We start from the raw sequence: 18182 nt of genomic DNA, 5'->3' as shown, positions 1-18182 counted from the left end.
TATCTTGACCTGAAGCATAGTTATTGGTGGCTGTGTATGAAGAGGGATGTGGCCTCATTTGTAGAGCGATGCTTGACTTGTCGGAAGGTCAAGGCCGAGCACCAGCTCCCTCATGGTAAGTTGCATACTTTGGAGGTTCCACTATGGAAGTGGGAGAAAATCACGATGGATTTCATTACACAATTACCCAAGAATGCAAAGGGTTCTGATGCTATCTGGGAGATAGTGGATCGTTTGACGAAGAGTTCTCACTTCTTAGCCACAAGTGAGGGCTCTTCTACGGAGAAAATAGTTGATATTTATGTTCGGGAGGTGGTGGCTCGGCATGGGGAGCCGACTTCTATTGTGTCAGACCGGGATGTTCATTTTAGATCCAGATTTCGGAAGAGGTTTCACGAAGAATTGGGCATCCGGTTGCATTTTAGTACCGTCTATCATCCGCAGACCGACGGGCAGAGTGTGCAAACTAATCCGATGCTCGAGGATATGTTGCGTGCCTGCATCATTGATTTTGGTGGGAGTTGGGACTCCTATCATCATTTGGCTGAGTTTTCTTACAACAACAGCCATCATGCCAGCATTGGTATGCCTCCCTTTGAGCTGCTATATGGGAGGAGGTTTCAGACTCCTATTTCTTGGGGCGATGTAGGAGAGAGAGTCATGGGGAGCACTGAGATAGTGTTAAAGACAAACGAGCTTATTCAGAAAGTCAGACATAGATTGTTGACGGCTAAGAGTCGTCAAAAGAGTTACGTGGACCGGCGACGCTCTGAATTACATTGACAGGTCGGTGGTGATTCTGAATAGGAAGGTGTAACGCCCGCAGATCCGGGCTAATCAATTTAGAGGCAATAAGTGTCGAAAACGACTTTTCGACAAAAGATTATTTAGAATAAATAATCTTAACCAAGTTGTAGAATATATCTCAAGGGTTCCGTACATATAAAGAACGCCAAAATCCGAGTTATAACGAAGAAGCTATGACCCGTCGAAGTTTTACGGCAAAACCGGCACGGCACCGGGAGACGTAAATAGTGAATTTATGATATAGGAATTTTTAGCCTTAGAAATCTACACAAAAGTTCTAGTATACGTTAAACCGAGAACATACAAAAAAGGAACGCCCAAATCTGACTTCGTATGAGGAAGTTATGAATTTTCTAAGATTTGGCATAGCAGTGCACGACCCGAAACTCGAATTTTAGATCGAGCGGTTTTTGGCCTACACGACCTAAATGAGAGTTGAAGATCTCATTAATAGGAACTCAACGGTAAAAATACAGACGAAAACGGAGTCCGTATATAGAAGTTATGAATTTTACGCGGACATTTAACAGTATAATCTCCTCGTACTGTTAAATTTAAGATCGGTCGAGAATTGGCCGATGGAGTCAAAACAAAAGTTGTAGATCTTACTTTTACCTACGTGTGGATATAAAGAAAATCGAAAACGGAGCTCGTATACGAAAGTTATGAATTTTTGAAAATCGGCTGATTTCCACCCTATGTGCGATGCCACGTGTCAGCACCAGGCGAAACCTTGGAGCCTACGCAACAACACGACGTGGTGAGAGGCACCACGATGTGGTGACGCTCCAGGAAGCCTATAAATAGAGGTGTCGGGTTCCCTTCATTCCTCACACCTTCCAACTTATTCCTCTCTCTCTCTCTAGAATATCTCTCTAAGCCCTAAACCCCCCCCCCCAAAAAAAAGCCTAGGGAACCCCCTAGCACGAGGCGGAAGCCCCGGAGCGCCCGACGACTCCGAAAAGAAGAGCCTTCGGCTTAGAAACTCTGCTTCAGCGGAGCCCGGTTTTGAGAAAACCCACTGTAAGTAAGCTACACCTACCCTATCTTTAGTATAACTTATGTTTCAATATAGTAATGTTATTAGGACCTTATAATAATTATTTGAGCTATTATTATGGGTTATATAAGTGTCGTTATAATATCTTTTTAACTACTCGCGGTACGGGGAATCTAGTTTAAAGGGCCGCATAGGGTTGTTGGATTTTAGAAGTGCTATATGCCAAAATGGTCCTGCCCTCCGGTGTTTTATGTCTGACCCCTGTCTGTACATAGTAGGTGAAGAGTATTGTTTAACGCTTATATAATAGTAATAATAGCTAGACTATTAATTAGTCTCGTCGAACCTTAGACTAAACCCTAGTGGTAATGATACTAGGTTTTGTCGAAAGAAGTTGTTTTAAGTAAACGAAGCGCTGTCCGAGTACCGAGTCACCACCTTATCAGGTGAGTGCATAGTTACTTTCATCTTACACATAGATATAAAGTATTTTATACAAATTACGTGCTATGTGCTCATATTATTTGTATACTTGTTATCTATGTTGGATGAACGATTTTCTACATGTTTTAAATGATTTAAACTGTATATGTATTTTATATCTACAAAATATGTTGGGTAAAACATGGGTAGATGAATGATGAGGGATGAAAGCTGATATATAGGAACATTAGCAGTATGGACATAGTGCCCTATAGGTGAACATTGGCAGCAATGGACCTAGTACCCTATAGATGAGCATTGGCAGCTGCGCCACAATCTGTAGATGTTTTTGATCTACTTTAAGCATCCTAGCAGCTGCGCTCTAGGGATAGTATCGGCAGCTGCGCCTAATAGAGGACATCATAACCCTGGAAGTCGCGCCCAAAGGACAATATCGGCAGCTGCGCCTAATAGAGAATGTCATAATTCTGGCAGCAGCGCCTAAATGATAATATTGGCAGATGTGCTTAATAGATAATATTGACAGCTGTGTCATTGGCAACGATGGACTTCGTGCCTACTCCTTAGGACAATCCTTAGGACTGAATGAGTGAATGATAAATGATTCTTAGGGATATCCTTATGAAATAAAGAAGATAATGGGGATGGGTAATTGGGTTGATTGTTTAATGATTAAACATAATTATATTATTGTGGGTTAAAAACCCTATGTACTCACCAGGTTTCCCAACCTGACCCACTCAAGATTATTTGTATCATAGGTGTCGATATGAAGCTACTTTACACTGAGAGATTTAAAAGAGGTGTAGATCACTAGTGTAAATGAATGTAAGTTCTGTTTATGCTTATGTTTCTGTATTGATGATGACATCCTAAATGTTTTAAAAATGAATAAAAATACATTTCTTCGGAAATGCTTTAATAAAATATTTATCATGTTTTTCTGGGAACAAATTCCGCAACATTTTTATTAAAAGAGATACTCTGACTTTTATAAAGCATAAACAAAATCGGTCTTTTCTGGGCGTGAAAATGGGGATGTCACAGTTGGTATCAGAGCATTAGTTTAAGCGAACTAGGAATAAGGATTTATTTCTAGACTTAAACTTAGAATGCTAAACAATGATCATGAGGAATGTGTCTAATATATTTTAGGAAGTACACCTGAATAGACACAAGCACTATCTTAATTAGGGAAGATGCCTAAAATGCTTTTATGTGGTAAATGATTTGTGATGCTTTATGTTATCGTTTGATCGGATCTATGGTCTGTTGCCGACCGGATCTGGAAACTTTATGTGTTCAGATTTCTAAACGTTTAACTACAGTATTAGAACTGGCATGTAACTTTTCGGAGTGATAAGGAGATTTACACGTCGATTATAAATAAAATCTTTCTTATCTAAATTCTCGTCACTACACACCGAACGTTTAAATTGGTGAATAGATCGAAATGGCAAGAACCCGCAGTGGAGTCGGGAACGCGAATGGAAACAGGAATCAACCACCAGTGATTGAGCAAATACCCGTTGTAGTAGCCGCTCCTGAGCCAATCACGATGGCCGAGGTACAAGCAATGATCCAGATGATGTTGGATCGTCAAATGGAGGAAACAAGGCGTTTACTTCAACAAAATCGAGAGGAAATTACGGTGCCTATTGAACAGCCGTAGCTGAATGATGGGCAGTCTGAGGAAGGGAGCAACAGCAGGACCGTTGGTCAAGCTGATCCAGCGGTGATTAGGAGAAACAATCAAGACAACGGAGTCGAGAGGAATGGATGCAAGTACAAGGATTTTCTGACTTGCAAGCCATCAACCTTCACTGCGAAGGAAGATCTGATTGGAGTTATGGATTGGATCTCGGAGATGGAGTTGGCTTTCATGTCGTGCGGTTGCAGAGGTAAACTACAGACCACATTCACAGTGCGCCAATTCCGAGGAGGTTTTGTTCGTTGGTGGACACCCTGGGGAAGACTCTAAGCCCCAATGAGCCCCTGCAATTGACATGGGCAGAGTTTTTGGTGCAATTCAAACGCAAGTACTGCTCAGCCCAAAACCTGCTCGAGCTAGAGAACCAATTCATAACCTTGAAGAAAGGAAGCATGTCGATTGATGAATACACCAACAACTTCACAGAGAAGATGGAGTTTGCCTTACGTCCTGTCCCATATGAGCTGACGAAAATCAAAAAGTATGCCAAGGGACTTCCATGGGAGTATGCAGTGCCAGTACGTCAGGCAGCTACTTTGGAGGAAGCTATCTGGGCTGCCAAGTCTGTTGAGGAGATGATCAAGGGAAGAGCCGCCAACAAGATTGAGGTTGGCGAAAAGAGGAAATTCGAACGATCGGCAAGGCCCTATGAGAAGAGAAAGTCCAATACAAGGAAGTTTAGAGGAGGAGGAAGTGAAGAAAGATGGTGCGATAAGTGCGAAAAGAAACACTTTGGAAAATGCGGTGAGGAGGTGACTTGTTTCAAGTGTGGGAAGCATGGGCATTATGCCAATGAGTGTACATTCAACAAAAGGGTGTGTTACGGATGTAACGAGGAAGGACACTTCAAGCAAGACTGCCCAAAGAGAGAAGGGGCTACAAAGCCAAATGTACCACCAAAGCCAAAGGCGAGAGCATTTCAAATGATCCTTGACGAAGCAGATGACAATGCAAGGATTCAGGAGTGAAGGCTTGATATCCAAAGATCGAGTTATGAAGTAGCCAAGGGGATAGTATTGTATGATGTAGCCTATTAGAGGCATTGTGTAGGGTGAACTTGAACACCTATGTAATCGTTTCAAGGAATAATATAAAACCTTCGTTTTGCTATATGATGTATTAAGCTGTTGTGTGATTTTATTTTATGGTGACTTGGAAGACTGCGAGACAATACTTAGGACGAGTATGAGTAGGTGTGAATGGTAGTAGAGGCCTATACTACCGTAAGAACAGGACTCGTACTTGGATCAAGGAAATTCACAAGGTTACCAAGGCACTAGTAATTGATCCTGTTTTGTTAAAGTATGTCAAAGGCACTAGTAATTGATCCTGTTTTGTTAAAGTATGTCATTACCATCGTTTCGGTAATGACTAAGAAGATTGTTGTTATTCCGACCCTGGTGTTCATATCAAATCGAGTCCGACTAAGATGAGTGTGTACGTGGTTCAGAGAAGCAAGTTTGTTGTAGCATCCGACATAAGCCAGAAGATTGAAGTGAAAGATAATCAAAGCGATTGTGATTGTTGTTAAAGTAAGAAACTTGTAGCTAGAAATGCTACATGCTAAAAGGTGATTATATCACATTAGGACATGAAGGAAGGTCTATTCCATTCTGGAACTTGACTCTAAGAGACCTGAGTCTAAACGTTGCATCACACGATGATAGGTCATTAGAATATGACACATCGGTCCATTGTAGTAATTAGAGAACTCATCTTAAGTTCATTAAGAAGAATCAGGAGTCTCCAATAAGTATTAAGTTTGTAACTCGAAGGTTACAACATAGTATGAAGAGCGGGTGCAAGATCGAGTAGTAAGAAGTCCAAGAGATAGATATTCATTCGAAGAAACATAGAAGTTACGATTATTACCTAGGATGAAGAGATAACGTATGGAGTCATTGTACAAGTCCTGTTTTGTTAATGATTCCGGGACGTAATCATCCTAAGGGGGAGATAATTGTAACGTCCGCAGATCCGGACTAGTCAATTTAGAGGCATAAAGTGTCGAAAACGAATTTTCGACAAAATATTATTTAGAATAAATAATCTTAACCAAGTTTTAGAATATGTCTCAAGGGTTCCGTACAGATAAAGAACGTCGAAATCCGAGTTATAACGAAGAAGTTATGACTCGTTGAAGTTTTACGGCAAAACCGGCACGGCACCGGGAGACGTAAATAGTGGATTTACGATAGAGGAATTTTTAGCCTTAGAAATCTAAAAAAAAAGTTGTAGTATACGTTAATCCGAGAACGTACAAAAAAGGAACGCCCAAATCTGACTTCATATGAGGAAGTTATGAATTTTCTAAGATTTGGCACAGTTGTGCATGGCCCGAAACTCGAATTTTAGATCAAGCGGTTTTTCGCCTACGCGACTTAAATGAGAGTTGAAGATATCAATAATAGGAACTCAACGGTAAAAATACAGACGAAAAGATAGTCTGTATGTAGAAGTTATGAATTTTACGCGGACATTTAACAGTATAATCTCCTCGTACTGTTAAATTTAAGATCGATAAAGAATTGGCCAACGGAGTCAAAATGAAAGTTGTAGATCTTATTTTTACCTACGTGTGGATATAAAGAACGTCAAAAACGGAGCTTATATGCGAAAGTTGTGAATTTTTGAAAATCGGCTGATTTCCAACCTGTGTGCGATGCCACGTGTCAGCACCAGGCGAAACCTTGGAGCCTACGCAACACCACAACATGGTGAGAGGTACCACGACGTGGTGACGCTGTCTGAGTACCGAGTCACCACCTTATCAGGTGAGTGCATAGTTACTTTCATCTTACACATAGATATGAAGTATTTTATATAAATTACGTGCTAATGTGTGCATATTATCTGTATACTTGTTATCTATGCTGGATGAACGATTTTATACATGTTTTAAATGATTTAAACTGTATATGTATTTTATATCTACAAAATATGTTGGGTAAAACATGGGTAGATGAATGATGAGGGATGAAAGCTGATATAGAGGAACATTGGCAGTATGGACATAGTGCCCTATAGGTGAACATTGGCAGCAATGGACCTAGTACCCTATAGATGAGCATTGGCAGTTGTGCCACAATCTGTAGATGTTTTTGATCTACTCTAAACATCCTAGCAGCTGCGCTCTAAGGATAGTATCGGTAGCTGCGCCTAATAGAGGACATCATAACCCTGGCAGCCGCGCCCAAAGGACAATATCGGCAGCTGCGCCTAATAGAGAATGTCATAATTTTGGCAGCTGCGCCTAAATGATAATATTGGCAGATGTGCTTAATAGATAATATTGACATCTGTGTCATTGGCAACGTTGGACTTCGTGCCTGCTCCTTAGGACAATCCTTAGGACTGAATGAGTAAATGATAAATGATTCTTAGGGAGATCCTTAAGAAATAAAGAAGATAATGGGGATAGGTAATTGGGTTGATTGTTTAATGATTAAACATAATTATATTATTGTGGGTTGAAAACCCTATGTACTCACCAGGTTTCCCAACCAGACCCACTCAGCTTATTTGTATCACAGGTGTCGATATGAAGCTACTTTACACTGAGAGATTTAAAAGAGATGTAGATCACTAGTGTAAATGAATGTAAGTTCTGTTTATTCATATGTTTCTGTATTGACGATGACATCCCAAATGTTTTAAAAATGAATAAAAATACATTTCTTCGGAAATGCTTTGATAATGTAGTTATCATGTTTTTCTGGGAACAAATTCTGCAACATTTTTATTAAAAGAGATACTCTGATTTTTATAAAGCATAAACAAAATCGGTCTTTTCTGGCTGTGAAATGGGGATGTCACAGAAGGTGAAAACCCTGAATAACAAGATGGTGAACCTGTTCAAGGTTTAGTGGCATCATCGGAAGGGATCAAAGTGGACTTAGGAGCCCAAGGTGGAGATGTTGGACCATTACCCTAATTTGTTCCTTGAGGTTGACTTCCAGGGCGAAGTCTGATTCTAATGGGGGAGATTTGTCGCCCTTTTCCAGGTATTTTATGTTTAAACCCATGAAGTTATTATAAGTTGCATTTTGGCCACTTACGTTGGGTGTACTAGCCTTGTACGCTGGGCGTAAGTCTTCGAGGAAGTCAAGGCGGAGGAGGGAGTACGTTGAGCGTACTTGTGAGTACGTCGGGCATACTTGCGCAGATGCTAGGGTGTGACCCCTATTTAATCATTTTATCCCTCCTTTGGACATTCTCTCATCCAGCCTCCACTCCCTCTAATCCCTATAACAAAATCATATCTTGTGTATGAGAGATTTAAAGCTTAAAAAGTAAATCTTGAGTGTTTGGTGCTAGGAAGAAGTTCATTTAAGAAGTGGTGGTGCACTCTAGCTTTTAGATCCAAAAACTTCATCCTCTTGTGCACCTTATCAACGTATAAAGTTCAAATCTTGGAGCTTGTTTAAATAGATATTGTTTAGTGTTCATTTTGGTTCTTGTTGTCCCAAAGCTTGGATCTTTGTGAGTATGGAATACTCCAGAGGTATTAAGTCGTCCTTTCAGACATTTTAAGATGTCTTGAGTCATAAAAACACTAGCTTGGCCATTTCCTTTCTTCCATGCAAGAGTTGTAGAGGAGTGTACATTGAATTTGAGACTTCATGACCTTGGAATTGTTTCTAGTAACAAGTTCTAGTGGAACATTTTTTAATCTAGAAGGCTCATTCTTTGTGACTTTAGAACCTCGACATCATAGAAGGTGAATGATGTGCATTGGTTTACTCCAACGCATCTCGTAACTGGGTGTTATATGGTGTATTTCCATGCATGATTTGGTGAGTAAAAAGATTGATTATATAGTCAAAGTTTATTCATTTGTTTTGCCTTAATAAGAAAAGCGATATATGTAGGCCCCTCGATGATTTCAATTAATCTATAAGAACCAGCCCTGGTCCAGACTAAATTGGTGTGTTCGATTTTGTAGTCTGAATTTGATCATTAAATTGGAAACTGAGAAACAAACGAGCATGAGGTTGATCATTTAATCCATGAGCCTGTTCACACGATATCTTGAAGAACAAAGTAATAGTTAATCGCTTATCTTAGGGTCGACGTTTGATTTTAATCAGAGTTCAGAAGTAGCTTTAGAAAGCACTCTTTGTTGTTTGGTTATACATGCAATTATAGTTACAGACTTATCCAAGTGGGATACTGTTGGATTAAGGTATCTAAACTCATAACTAAATTGGTATAAACTAGAAAATAGAAACAAAGTCCTTTTTTTATTACCCTCATAACCATAAATAGCTAGAAATGATATATATATATATATATATATATATATATATATATATATATATATATAAAGAGAGAGAGAGAGAGAGAGAGAGAGAGAGAAATTATGGGTTGATATAATATGTGATTAATATATTAATTGGAAATAGATAATTGATTTGTTAATTTGTTATGTGATTAATAAATTAACATCAGATCAAGAGTTAAATAATTAATAAATTAATTGATAAATTAATGAGAAATCAATAATAATTATTTAATTGTTAATTAGAATTAATCTGAAATTAATTTGGGATTAATTGAAATTAATTAAACGTGCAAGGGGTGAATTGTAATTGTTCAATAATTGGACAAAAGAAATGTATCTAGAACGATCCACGGTATGGACGATTTTAGCTTTATTCCTAGGGTTTCTGGAAGCCTCCTGGATGCAGATAAGGAAAGCATTTGAATTGGAAATCAATTATTTAATTTGTTCAAATCTAGCTTTTCTTACAAGTTACCTAAACTATAAATAGGACCCCAAGACCAACAAATTTCTTCCAATCTTTACCTACAAGCTTAGGGAAGAAATTTCTATCCCTCTCTCCCTCTCTCTCTCTCTCTCTCTCTCTCTTTCTATCTCCCCCCCCCCCCTCATCATTCTAGGGTTTCTAGGGTTTTAGGTGTGAGCATTAGAGGCATCATACTTTTGATGCTTTCTTTCTAAAGACACAAAGGAAATGATCGAAGATTTATTTTCTATAACAAATCTGAAGGTATGTAAACCCTAATTCATGAACTTCAATTTTCATAGAGTTCCTTTAGAGTTCTTGAAGTTCATAGTATGTTGCTATCAATTAGAGAAAACATAGATCCTTTATAGGTTGCATGTGAACTTAAGTGTTAAGAGTTTCCGCTTTACATGTTTTTGATAACAACCCATCAATGGTGGGCCATATGTCTTCCATTAGAAGAGTCTAAGGATAGCGAAGTTCAATCCATAAAGGAGAACTAATTTTGAAATTGGTTGATCCAAAGCCTAGTCTTATGATAGTGGGTTGTGATTAGATCTTGAACATAAAGACTAACATGGATAAGAATGTACATAGATTCAAAGCTAGTGTGGTGAAAAATATCTTCGCTCAAATTCATGAAATTGATTATGAGGAAACATTCTCACAAGTAGCTGAGAAAGGTCTATTGGGTTATTTGTTACCATTGTTGCCATTCTTTGATATAAGATGTGGTAAAGTGGTTGTTTAAACGACTTTCCTCAATAGGAAACTTTCAAAGTATATATGACATATTCTGAAAAGATTTAAACATACAAACTATCCTAATAAGGATTGTAGGATTGAGAAATCTATTCATCGATTTAGACAAGCATCACGAAGCAGGAATCTGTTCTTCCATGGGAAAGTCAAGAGTGTTGTCTTCCTAGAAGTCCATATGAGTCTTGGGTACATTTCATAGCTAGTGGGAGTGCTGTTTTCCTCTTGGTATTGCATGTTGATAATACCACTCGTAGGTAGCATTGTCTCTAAGTTGCTAAGTGCAAAAACTCGAGAATTGTTTCGTTGTCATGGAAATGGAAAAGCGACTTTGATACTTGGTCTTTGGATCTAAAATTATAGATCGAAATGTTTAATAGGATTCCTTCAAAGCATAATGTGTTGAAAGGTTTCACCATGAAAAATTCCAACGGGATTATTCATATGCTTCATAGTAGGGAGTTGAGTGAATCTCATATGGTTTGAATATGGGATCGATCATGAATGCTATGACTTGTGCTTATTCGGATATTTTAGATGTTTTTGATCATTGTGAGATTGGATCAAAAAGTGTCTTAACTGAATCGCTAGACAATTGTCAAGAACATTCTAAGGTATTGAAAGATACCAAGCAATGGTTGCTTGTAAACATTAGAGAACATGATTGAGAAGATTTATAACAACATGGATTTTAGAGATGAATTTAAGTCATAGCCTAAATGGATATTCATTTTGAGTTGTAGCATGGAAGGTGTAACACCAGCATATTCGGGCTAGTCAATTTAGAGACAATAAGCATCAAAAACGACTTTTTGATGGAATGTTATTTATAATGAATAATCTTAGCTAAGTTATAGTATATGTCACAAGGATTTCGTACATATAAAGAACGCGGAAATCCGAGTTATAACAAAAAAGTTATGACCCGTCGAAGTTTTACGGCTAAACCGGCACGACACAATGTAACGTAAAAAGTGAATTTTTGATAAATTACCTTTTAGCCTTATTGATATAAATTAAAGTCGTAGTATACGTTAAACTGAGAGCGTGCAAAAAAAAGAACGTCCAAATCCGACTTCGTATGAGGAAGTTATGATTTTTCTAAGATTTGGAATAGTAGTATGCAACCCGAAATTCAAATTTTAGATCGACCAATATTTAGCCAACACAACCTAAATGAGAATTGAAGATCTCATTAGTAGGGGTTCAACGATAAAAATACAGTCGAAAACGGAGTCCGTATGTAGAAGTTATGAATTTTAGACGGTCGTTAAACAGTGTAATCTTCTCATACTATTAAATTTAAAATCGGTCAAGAATTAGCCGATGGAGTCAAAAGAAGAGTTGTAGATCTTGTCAATACCTACGAATTGGTATAAATAACAACAAAAACGGAGCTCGTATTCAAAAGTGACGGAATTTAGAAGTCAGAAGGGTGCTGCTGCGAAGGGAGTGACATGGCATGATCTGAGCCCTTGCTTTCTCCCCACGCCTTGCCACCAGATGGTGACATGTGGCACACCAACTCGACGATTTAGAGGCTCAGAACTCGCCGAGTTGAGCCATTATTCATCCTATAAATACCATGCTTGGCTCACTCATTTTCCTCACACCTCAACCCTTCTCTCTCTCTCTTTCTCTCTCTCTCTCTCTAAATTCTTTCTAAACCTCTCCCAAAGCCCTAGTAACTTCTAATTACTAGAGGAAATCCCCGGAGCACCAGAAGGCACCGAAAAGAATAGATTTTAGGCTTGGAAGTTCTGCCCCCAGAGAGCCCCGTTCCTAGCCAAACCTTCTAGTAAGTGAGTTATGCTTACCCTACTTTAAGTATAGCTTATGTTTAAGTTCAATATCGTTATTATGAACTTATAAACTATATATATATATATATATATATATATATATATATATATATATATATATATATATATATATTAAAATATAATCTACAAAGTGGTATTATAATATCTTTTAACTACTCGTCGTAAGGGGAATCTGGTTTGAAGGGCCGCATAGGGTTGTTGGATTTCAGAAGTGCTATAATGCCAAAATGGTCTTGCCCTCCGATGTTTCATGTTTAGCCCCTGTCTATACATAGTTGCTAAAAAGTATTGTGTAAGACTTATAAAACAATATCGCTCGTAATAAGTCGCTATGAATATTAGACTAAATTCTATTTGTAATAATACTGTGTTTCGTTGAAGGAAAAGATGATTGTTAGAAGCGAAGCGCTGTCTGAATTTCGAGTCATCACTTTAACAAGTGAGTACATAGTTACTTTCATCTTAAACATAGATATATAGTATTTAATATAAATTACGTGCTATGTGTTCATATTATCTGTGTTCTTGATATTTATGTTGGATGAACGATTTATACATGTTTTACTTGATTTAAACTATATATGTATTTTTATACCTATAATTATATTGGGTAAAGATGGGTAGATGAAAGATGATGTAGAAGGTGAGAGATGAAAGATGATATAGACGATGAGAGGTGTAAGATGATGAGAAACCTTGACCTTAACGATGATGTCATCTAGCAGAGTGTAGATGACGACCACAGACTATTTTAGATAGTCTAGTGGCACGCTAGTAGGCTCGCAACCTGTAGGTGTTTTTGAACTACGTGTTCACCAGATGTACTCTAAATATCCTGGTAGCTACGCCTAATGGATAATATTAGCAGTTGTGCCTAATGGATACTACTGGCAGTTGTGCCTAACTTTTGAACTACGTGTTCACCGAATGTATTCTAAAAGCCCTGGAAGCTATGGACTTATTGCCTCATGAAAGAACATTGGCAGTTGTGCCTAACATCGATAGCTATGGACTTAGTACCTGTTATATTAACCCTAGCAGCGATGGACTCTGTGCCTATTCCTTAGGATAATCCTTAGGAATGAATGAATGAAGGGTAGCTGATTCTTAGGGTAGATCCTTAAGAATAAAGAAGATAATAGGGATGGGTAATTGGGTTGATTGTTTGATGATTAAACATAATAATTATATTATTGTGGGTTGAAAATCATATGTACTCACCAGGTTTCCCAACCTGACCCACTTAGTTTACTTGTATGACAAGTATCGATACGAAGCTACATTACACTGAGAGATTAAAGGAGATGTAGATCACTAGTGTAAATGAATGTAAGGTCTGTTTATGCTTATGTTTCTATATTGACGATGACATCCCAAAGTTTTTATATAAACAAAATACATTTCTTCGGAAACGCTTTGATAATGTATTTATCATGTTTTCTGGTAACAAATTCCGCAATATTATTCTTTAAAAATGAATTCTGATTTTCAAATAAGCAAAAATAAAATCTTTAAAATGACCGTGAATTTGGGGATGTCACAGTTGGTATCAGAGCATTAGTTTAAGAGAACTAGGAATTTGTAGGATTTCTAGACTTAAACTTAGAATGCTAAGCGATGATTGTGAGATGAGTGTCTGCTATATTTAGACACAAGCACTAGCTTATTTCAGGAAAGATGCCTAAATTGCTATTATGTGCTAAATGATTTATGTTATAGCTATAAAGATGCCTTATATGTTATTATTTGATCGGATCTATGGTCTATTGCCGACCGGATCTGGAAAAATTTATGTGTTCAAGAATTCTAACTGTATAATTACAGTATTAGAACTGGCATGTAACTTTTCGGAGTGATAAGGAGATTTATACGTCTGATTCCCCTATCTAAATTCTCGTCACTGCACACACCGAGCATCTGATTTGGTGTATAGATCGACATGGTGAGAACTCGAACCGGATTCGGAAGCGGTAACCCGCAGCCTGACCCACAAGTGATTGCGTGTGCACCAGAAGTAGCAGCTGCACCCAAGCCAATCAAAATGGCAGGAATACAAGCAAATTTTACAGATGGTGTTGGATCGTCAGATGGAAGATACAAGGCATCTACTTCAACAAAATAAGGACGAACCTACTGTGCCAGTACGCCATGCACCTACTCTTGAGGCAGCCATCTGGGTTGCTAAGTCTGTTGAAGAAATAATCAAAGGCAAAACCACCAAAAAAAGGTTGAAGTTGGCGAGAAAGAAAATTTGATGGATCTTCAAGGTCCAACAAGAATAGCATGTTCTCAAAGTCTGGAGGAGGAGGAGGTAAAGAAAAGTGGTGTGACAAGTGTAGAAGGAAATCTATTGGGCGATTCTCTAAAGAGGTGACCTGCTTCAAATGCGGGAAGACTGGTCACTATGCCGGAGAATGCACGACCAAGAGAGAAGCTTGCTTTAAGTGTGGTGAAGAAGGAAACTTCAAGCAAGACTGCCCAAATAGGTAAGGAGCTACAAAGCCAAACATACCACCGAAGCCCAAGGCAAGAGCATTCCAGATGATCCTTGACGAAGCAGGTGACAATGCAAGGGATCAGGAGTGAAGATATATATATCCGAAGATCGGGATATAAAGTAACCATGCGGATAGTATCATGTGGTGTAGCCTATTAGAGGCATAGTATAGGTTGAACTTGAACATATATGTAATCGTTTCAATAAATAATATAAAGCTTGGTTATGTTATCCGATGTGTTAAATAACTATGTGAAATTCTTTTATGGTGACTTGGGAAACTGCGAGGCAATACTTGGGACGAGTATGAGTAGGTGTGAATGGTAGTAGAGGCCTATACTACCGGAAGCACAGGGCTCACGCTTGGATCAGGGAAAGTCACAAGGTTACCAAGGCACTAGTAACTGATTCTGTTTTGTTCATGTCTGTCGTTACCATTGTTTCGGTAATGACTAAGAAGATAATTATTCCGACCCTAGTGGTCATATCAAATTGATTCCGACTAAGATGAGTGTGTTACATGGTTCAGAGAACCAAGTTCGATGTAGTAACCAACTTAAGCCTGAAGATTGAAAGGAAAGATAATCGAAGCGATCAGTAGAAGTATTGTGATCGTTGTTAAAGTAAAAAGCTTGTAGATAGAAGCGCTACATGCTAGAATGTGATTATATCACATTAGAACGTGATGGAAGGTATATTCCATTCTGGATTTCGACTGTAAGAGACCTGAGTCTAAGCGTTGCATCATACGACATGAGGTCATTAGAACATGACCCATCGGTCTGCCATGATAATCGAAGTAAAGAACTTCTCTTAAGTTAAGTTTGTTTAAGAAGAAGTAGGAGTATCCAATAAGGATTGATTTTGTAACTCGAAGGTTACGATTGAACGTCCAACATAGGATAAAGAGCGGGTGCAAGATTGAGCACCGCCTGCAGTCAAGAAGTCCAAGAGTTAGATACTTATTCGAAGGAACATAGGAGTTAAGGTTATTACCTAGGATGAAAATATAGTGTATTGAATCATTATACAAGCCTTGTTTTGTTGATGATTCCGGGACATAATCATCCTAAGGGGGAGATAGCTGTAACGCCTGTAGATTCGGGCTAGTCAATTCAAAGACAATAAGCGTCAAAAATGACTTTTTGATGGAATATTATTTAGAATGAATAATCTTAACTAAGTTATAGTATATGTCACAAGGGTTCCGTACATATAAAGAACGCTGAAATCCGAGTTATAACGAAAAAGTTATGACCCGTCGAAGTTTTACGGCTAAACCGGCACGGCATAGCGTAACGTAAAAAGTGAATTTTTGATAAATTACTTTTTAGCCTTAGTGATCTAAACGAAAGTCGTACTATACGTTAAACCGACAACGTGCATAAAAATAACGTCCAAGTTATGATTTTTCTAAGATTTGGCATAGCAGTATGCAACCCGGAATTCGAATTTTAGATTGACCGATTTTTAGCCAACACAAAATAAATGAGAATTGAAGATCTCATTAATAGGAGTTCAACGATAAAAAGACAGTCGAAAATGGAGTCTGTATGTAGAAGTTATGAATTTTACACGGTCGTTAAACAGTGTAATCTTATCATACTGTTAAATTTAAAATCGGTCCAGAATTAGCCAAGGGAGTAAAAGGGAGAGTTGTATATCTTGTCAATACCTACGTGAGGATATAAAGAACGGAAAAAATGGAGCTCGTATGCGAAAGTTACAGAATTTAAAAGTCAGAAGGGTGCTGCTGCGAAGGGGGTGACGTGGCACGATCTGAGCCCTTGCTTTATCTGCACGCCTTGCCACCAGATGGTGACATGTGGCACACCAACTCAACGAGTTGGAGGCTCAGAACTGGCTGAGTTGAACTATTTTTCAGCCTATAAATACCATGCGAGGCTCACTCATTTTCCTCACACCTCAACCCTTCTCTTTCTCTCTCTCTAACTTCTCTCTAAACCTCTCCTAAATCCCTAGTAACTTCTAATTGCTAGAGGAAAGCCCCGAAGCGCCAGAAGGCCCCGAAAAGAAGAGCTTTTCGGCTAGGAAGTTTTGCCCCCGTAGAGCCCGGTTCCTAGCCAAACCTCCTAGTAAGTGAGTAATGCTTACCCTACTTTAAGTATAGCTTATGTTTAAGTTCAATATCGTTATTATGAACTTATAAACAATATATATATTATAAAATATAATATCTTTTAACTACTTGCAGTACGGAGAATCTGGTTTGAAGGGCCGCATAGGGTTGTTGGATTTCAGAAGTGTTATAATGCCAAAATGGTCCTGCCCTCCGGTGTTTCATGTCTGGCCCTGTCTGTACATAGTGGTTGAAAATTATTGTTTAACACTTATAAAACAATATCGCTTGTAAATAGTCGCTATAAATATTAGACTAAAATCTAGTGATAATAATACTAGGTTTCGTCGAAGGAAAAGACGATTGTTAGAAGCGAAGCGCTGTCCGAATTTCGAGTCATCACTTTAACAAGTAAGTGCATAGTTACTTTCATCTTACACATGGATGTGAAGTATTTAATATAAATTACGTGCTATGTGTTCGTATTATCTATGTTCTTGATATCTATGCTGGATGAACGATTTATACATGTTTTACTTGATTTAAACTGTATAAGTATTTTTATACCTATAAATATATTGGATAAAGATGGGTAGATGAAAGATGATGTAGAAAGTGAGAGATGAAAGATGATATAGACGATAAAAGGTCTAAGATGATGAGAAGCCTTGACCTTAACGATGATGTCATGTAGCAGAGTTTAGATGACGACCACGGACTATTCTAGACAGTCGAGTGGAACGCTAGCAGGCTCGCAACCTGTAGGTGTTTTTGAGCTACGTGTTCACCAGATGTACTCTAAACATCCTAGCAGCTGCGCCTAATGGATAATATTGGCAGTTGTGCCTAAATTTTGAACTACGTGTTCACCGGATGTAATCTAAAAGCCCTGGCAGCTATGGACTTAGTGCCTCATGAAAGAACATTGGCAACTATGCCTAACATCAGTAGCTATAGACGTAGTACCTGTTATATAAACCCTGGCAGTGTTGGACTTCATTCTTATTCCTTAGGATAATCCTTAGGAATGAATGAATGAAGGATAGTTGATTCTTAGGGTAGATCCTTAAGAATAAAGAAGATAATGCGGATGGGTAATTGGGTTGATTGTTTGATGATTAAACGTAATAATTATATTATTGTGGGTTGAAAACCCTATATAGGCTCCAGGTTTCCCAACCTGACCCACTCAGTTTACTTATATCACAGGTATCGATACGAAGCTACATTACACTGAAAGATTAAAGGAGATGTAGATCACTAGTGTAAATGAATATAAGGTCTGTTTATGCTTATGTTTCTGTATTGACG

The sequence above is a fragment of the Lactuca virosa genome, chromosome 3, assembly GCF_052849685.1.
Source record: "Lactuca virosa cultivar CGN04683 chromosome 3, Lactuca_virosa_CGN04683_v6, whole genome shotgun sequence".
Taxonomy (NCBI): Eukaryota; Viridiplantae; Streptophyta; class Magnoliopsida; order Asterales; family Asteraceae; genus Lactuca; species Lactuca virosa.
This window is presented reverse-complemented; position numbering follows the sequence as displayed.